The sequence below is a fragment of the Sinocyclocheilus rhinocerous genome, unplaced genomic scaffold, assembly GCF_001515625.1.
Source record: "Sinocyclocheilus rhinocerous isolate Xijiao unplaced genomic scaffold, SAMN03320098_v1.1 scaffold1285, whole genome shotgun sequence".
NCBI classification, from domain to species: domain Eukaryota; kingdom Metazoa; phylum Chordata; class Actinopteri; order Cypriniformes; family Cyprinidae; genus Sinocyclocheilus; species Sinocyclocheilus rhinocerous.
This window is the reverse complement of record NW_015645559.1, coordinates 100,269-105,739: the sequence shown is the minus strand read 5'-3', so window position 1 is coordinate 105,739 and position 5,471 is coordinate 100,269. Positions and strand designations below refer to the sequence as shown.

General features: G+C 39.3%; 1 protein-coding gene across 2 annotated transcripts in view; it reads right to left on the bottom strand.

Annotated features, from left to right (window-relative positions):
- Nucleotides 1-5,251, bottom strand: part of LOC107706643 (sodium channel protein type 2 subunit alpha-like) — a 41,334-nt gene extending 36,083 nt beyond the window's left edge. For both annotated transcript variants that reach the window (XM_016510412.1, XM_016510411.1), the window contains exon 1: nucleotides 5,027-5,251. The gene's annotated coding sequence lies outside the window, so the exon portion shown is untranslated. The remainder of the gene's footprint in view (nucleotides 1-5,026) is intronic.
- Between the last annotated feature and the right edge of the window lie 220 nt (nucleotides 5,252-5,471).

The window sequence follows — 5,471 nt, the reverse complement described above, 5'->3', positions numbered from 1 at the left end:
GAAATGATCATACTTTGTAGTTTGGGGTCAATATTTTTTTTCAGCAAGAATGACAGTAAAAATTACTGTAATAACTTTTAAACTGTTACAAAAAATCTATTCAAATAAATGTTGTTCAAAACATGTATCAGTTTATTGGGCAGCACAACTGTTTTAATAAGGTTATATGGCACCAAATCTGCATATTAGAATGATTTCTGAAGGATCATGATGTGACACTGGAGTAATGACTGCTAAAAGTCAGCTTTGCCATCACAGGAATATATTAATAAAAATATTTAAAATTGTATTAATATTACACAATTTCACTGTTTTTATTTTCAAACACATTAAAAAATCTTACCAACCCCAAACCTCTGAACAGTAGTGTATTTTATTACATGACAATTTGTAATACTGTGAATTCTGATTGGTCAATCACAGAATTTCTCAGTCTAACTGTATAACTGACTAATTTCCTACACTGCTTTGTTTTTTCTCACATAATTTCAAGTCAAATCAATATTTGATGTCCTTTTATTTTATTGCTGTGTAACACACTCTATTTCACAGAACTCACACTTGAATCCAAAACCCAGTTTTGGTAGATGATTACATTGATGATTACATGCATAAGTGGCACCTGAGCATGCATCTGGCTGTCTAAAAATGGATTTTGAAATTCAATCCCCCCCCATCCCCCCAAAACATGCAGATTCATACATCTGATTCATACAACAAAACAATCTTGCAATTCAAACTGGTGGATTCAAGACAAAAAATATTAAGCCCTCATTCTTGTTTTCTAAACCATGTTAAAGATAAAACGTTATGCCTTTCCAAATCCAAATGCTCAGGCTCCATTCTACCTTTTTTTAGATAATACTTTTTTAAAAGTTCAAATAAAACTGACATGAATCAAACTGAACCAATGCGGTTGACAGCTGTGAAAAGAAAAAAAATAACAAAAACAGTAATTGTTTTCGTTTCTAGAACTTTCTAGAACTAGGATTTCTTTTTACATAAACAACAGTTGACACTGCTGCTCCAAACCACCCACGATGCAAAACCTTAGTCCTCATCCAACTGGAAAGGCATAGTAGTAGTTGCAATAAACATTTCACCAAGCAAACTGAAAAATCATTAGTCTCTTTGTTAACTCACTGTAATCAGTAGTATCTTTTTAACTCACTGGATCCTGCATAGATCATGTCCGCCTTTAATGAATGAAAATGAAATCATTTGCAAAACTGAGTCTGTGACCAAATAAAATCTGCTATTCACTCTTTCCTTTTTCACAAATAACTACCACACTGAAAAGCAGAGGTGAAAAAACTGTTGCAGATTTTGGAAAGCTTGTTTTACTAACATCCTTATACAAAACTGCATGAAACTTACATGCCCAGAGTGGGAATCATATCTTAAATAAATCAATACTTAAGAAGATATATTGATATAATAATTTGAAACGTATTTTAAAGGTGTAATTTACCCAAAAACTTGCTGAAAATGTACTTACCCTCAGGCCATCCAACGATGTTTCTTCATCAGAACAGATTTGGAGAAATTTACCATTACATCACCTGCTCACCAATGGATCCTCTGCAGTAAATGGGTGCCATCAGAATTAGAGTCCAAACAGCTGATAAAAAAACATCGCAATCCACAAGCAATCACCATGACTCCAGTCTATCAATTAACATCTTATAAAGTGGAAAGCTGTGTGTTTGTAAAATAAAACAAAAATCCATTATTGAGGTGTTCTGGCCAAAACACCACAATAAAATGCATAATGATTCTTAAGAATGCTTCCTCCATTGATAATAACACTTCATCCAGTGAAGAAGTCTTGGACTGTTTTCGCTGCTTGATCTATGCAAATTTCTCTCCTGATTCAGACAAAAAGACTTTTTCACTGAAGAAAGCAATATTAAGATTAGAGGACTCATATTTTAGCTGGAAGCAACTGTTTGAAATCTTAATGACAGATATTTTTTTTTATTACAAACTCACAGCTTTTCAAATCACTAGAAGTTAACTGATGGACTGGAGTGGTGTGGATTACTTGAATATTGTGATGTTTTTATCAGCTGTTTCAACTCTCATTCTGACGGCACCCATTCACTGCAGAGGATCCTAGGTGAATGGATCCTAGGATGCTCAATTTTGCCAAATCTATTCTGATGAAGAAACAAACTCATCCACATCTTGGATGGCCTGAGGGTGAGGAAATTATTACATTTTTTTTTTTTTTTACCAGACTTTCATTTTCGGGTGATCTACAGTAGTACTTAAGACTCAATTTCTTGGTGCAATGACCAAGTTTGAGTTGCATTAAACTGAAAAGTGCAGTTTTTCTATGCAGAACTTCTGCTAACAAGGTCTTCTAGACAAAATCTTCCTGGGTGCCCTAGTCTGCTCTGGGCTAGATTTCAGTGTGCAACTGTGACTAATATTCGGCAAGCAATTGTTTGTGTGCGTGTGGGTCTGTGAGTGAGCACTGTGAGCTGTCTCTCTCTCTCCCTGCCATCACCCAGCCAGTTCAGCCTGTTCCCTCAGGTAAAAAAACAACTCCCTCATCCATGCATCCACCCATCCACGCACTCATCCAATGATCCACTTATTCAACCCCCTCCAAAAATGAGCCAACCCTCTGGGGTGCCATTACTCCCAGCCCTGCCCTAATGCACACCTGTCTCCAGGGTCAAACCAAACCTCAGAGAGGAGGTGGGGGGCATTGGCACAATTTAAATATACAGTAGGTACTCCTGGGTAAAATCAAGGGTGCTACTACTCACCATTTTGATGAGCTGTCAAAAATCTGACAAACACTGAGAAATTCTGCAAGCTCCTCCGGTACTGTGATAAAGCTTGTAAAGTTCAGATTATACTGCCATTACCATGAAAAAAAAAGTGTATCATTCAGACTTGATCAAAAATTATAAACTAGCATAGACATCAGTATAAAACATGTCACCTTAGTGGATCCTGCATGCTACTTCATGTTACTACGATATTGAAAGATCCTGACAGTTTGTCACTGAGAGGGTGGATTAAAATATTCCAGGCCAACTCTACGCATCCGAAATGTGTCAGAATTTACCATCAAACCTTTCCCTCAAATGTCAAACAGTCATGCATGCATATTCAGACACTATATGTGTTTAAAAGATGATTTCTGACAGCTGTGGAGGAAGTGACCCTTCACTCTCACACAGCATCTAAACTCATCACTTGACATTTCCTAACAAGGCTGTTGCTGTTTTCTAATCAAGAATTTACACATTTTCCTCAACTGTGAGTTAGAATCGTTCTGCTCCGTCGTGAATAACAAGGATTCGCAACAGCTGCTCTCCATGGTGCTGAAACACAGGTGCGCCTGGGCTCAGCTCAGGTCATCCTCCACGCGCTTCCTCCACCGCCTCACATTCGCGTGTTATTCTTAATGCCAGTTTTTCAGACACATTGACGCTTACGTGCTTAACACGACTGATTCAGTGAATTAAATAAGAGCGATTTTAAAGGATATTAACATAAATACAGAAATTCATAATTCTTAAATGTGTTTTCAGTCGGTACAGGTTGTTCCTTAGGATTTCACTTGTTGATTTATAATAACAACAACATTTCTAAAGAGTGCAAACTGTAAACAACTGCCCAAGACAACGTTCAAAATGGTCTAATGTTATTTTTTGGCGTTTTCTTATAAGTAGCCTATACCGTTTCAACAAGTCAAATATTTGAGGACCTCTCAAGCTCCACATACATGATTCCAGTCGACGGATGATGTTTATCACGATTGTTATTTTAGGCATTGAGTGGCGACAGAAGCTCAAGGTGAGCTTGAAGGCCCTACCTTTATAGATGAGGATTCATCCCGAGCGCAGGGGCGAAGCAGCTGTCGCCATGTTGACGTCTCCGGCTATTTCCATTCCGCAGGCTCGAGGTCCACCCAAACCGCAACCAACTCCGTACATGACACCATTTACACGGCCATTTCTAGAGCTTTATGTTAAAAAACCACCGCCCGGGGCTACAACAGCTCTACATTTCCACCCCTGACGACACCGACTGAAGAACCGAGATTGATGTAATTCCACGTAACGAGAAACCCACCCAAAGGGTTAAACAATGTCTAGGCGACAGAGAAAACGTCTCTGGGCGTGCCTTTTTTTTTCACTGACCAAAAATGTCTCCAACGTAAATGAGTTTTAGAGGCATAAAGGTTCGCATTAACACCGCAATTTGGGCACGTTTTGGCGTCCTCGGATTGTGTTTTTCAACCCTTTCTCGTGTACCGCCAGTGTGCGACGGTGGGTGGGTGTGGAAATGTGAGGGAAGGAGGGGGTCGCGATTGCTCCTCTTTTCAATGACAATCATTATCAATATAATTAACGTGCTATGTGGAAATCTGGGGACGTCCTCAAAACAAGAGTTGTCGTTCTATTAATCTTAAAACAGTCGACCGCAGTCCTTCGTTCAAACAGCATCTCCCTAATTTTGATAGATCAGCCAAATTCAGCACCACCATCATCATCATCTCCATAGGCAACCAGCGGACAGAAACCCAAACATCTGTCCAGTTTTTTACATTCACAAATCCTTCGTAAAATCCCTGATATGGCTAAAGCGATAATGCCAGCGATCCAAATCCCGTTTAAACTCGTTATAAGTGGCTGGATGATCCGAATTACTGCGCAAACATATGCCTCAGCCTCCGTGATCTTTATATGGATACGATTAATTATTTTGTTTCACTTCAATTGATCATAATCCCATTCTGTTTGATGTTGAGCAGTCAGAGGATGGCCTTTAAATGAATGCATCATCATATTCTAGGACACTAAGTCCTAATCACCCAACTGTCTTTTCACAAACAAATACCAATTTTAAGATAAATATATAGGCCTATTTTTAGGCTATCAGTGTTACAATATTATTTTCACGATCTTTGCGGTCGTAATAGCATATGATGGGTTATAAACCAAAAACATTATTTTCTTTTGCCAGGCCTTTCTAGACGTTTCTGAATTGATCTTTTACTCACCATAGCAATGCCTGTCAGGCTCGAACCTGGATGACGGTGATTTCCAATAACTTCGTTTTTACCGTTAGTTCCGTCTATTGTGTTTTTCTCCCACTAAAACTCCCGAAATCTCCCACTGTTGTTGTCAAACAGATCGAGAGGACGCGGCGATGTTTTTATCCATTGAAAGGTGCTCTCAGCTGTCGTTCGTCTCCCCAAATATCACGGATGATAGTCGCTTCCGGTTATCGGTGGCTTGGGAGGTGGGAGTGACGCGTGCGCGAGCCTCACGACTCGACTCCAGACCCGCACGTGAGGCCCCGGCCGACCACCGTTCAGAAAACACGGAGGTTAGACGCGGTTGCACAGAGAAGAAATGTCAAGCATCTTTTTTTATTTATTATTGATTACGTCCTAGGCATTTCACGGGTAGGCTAGTATGTGTGGCATCAATGGTTAATTCACA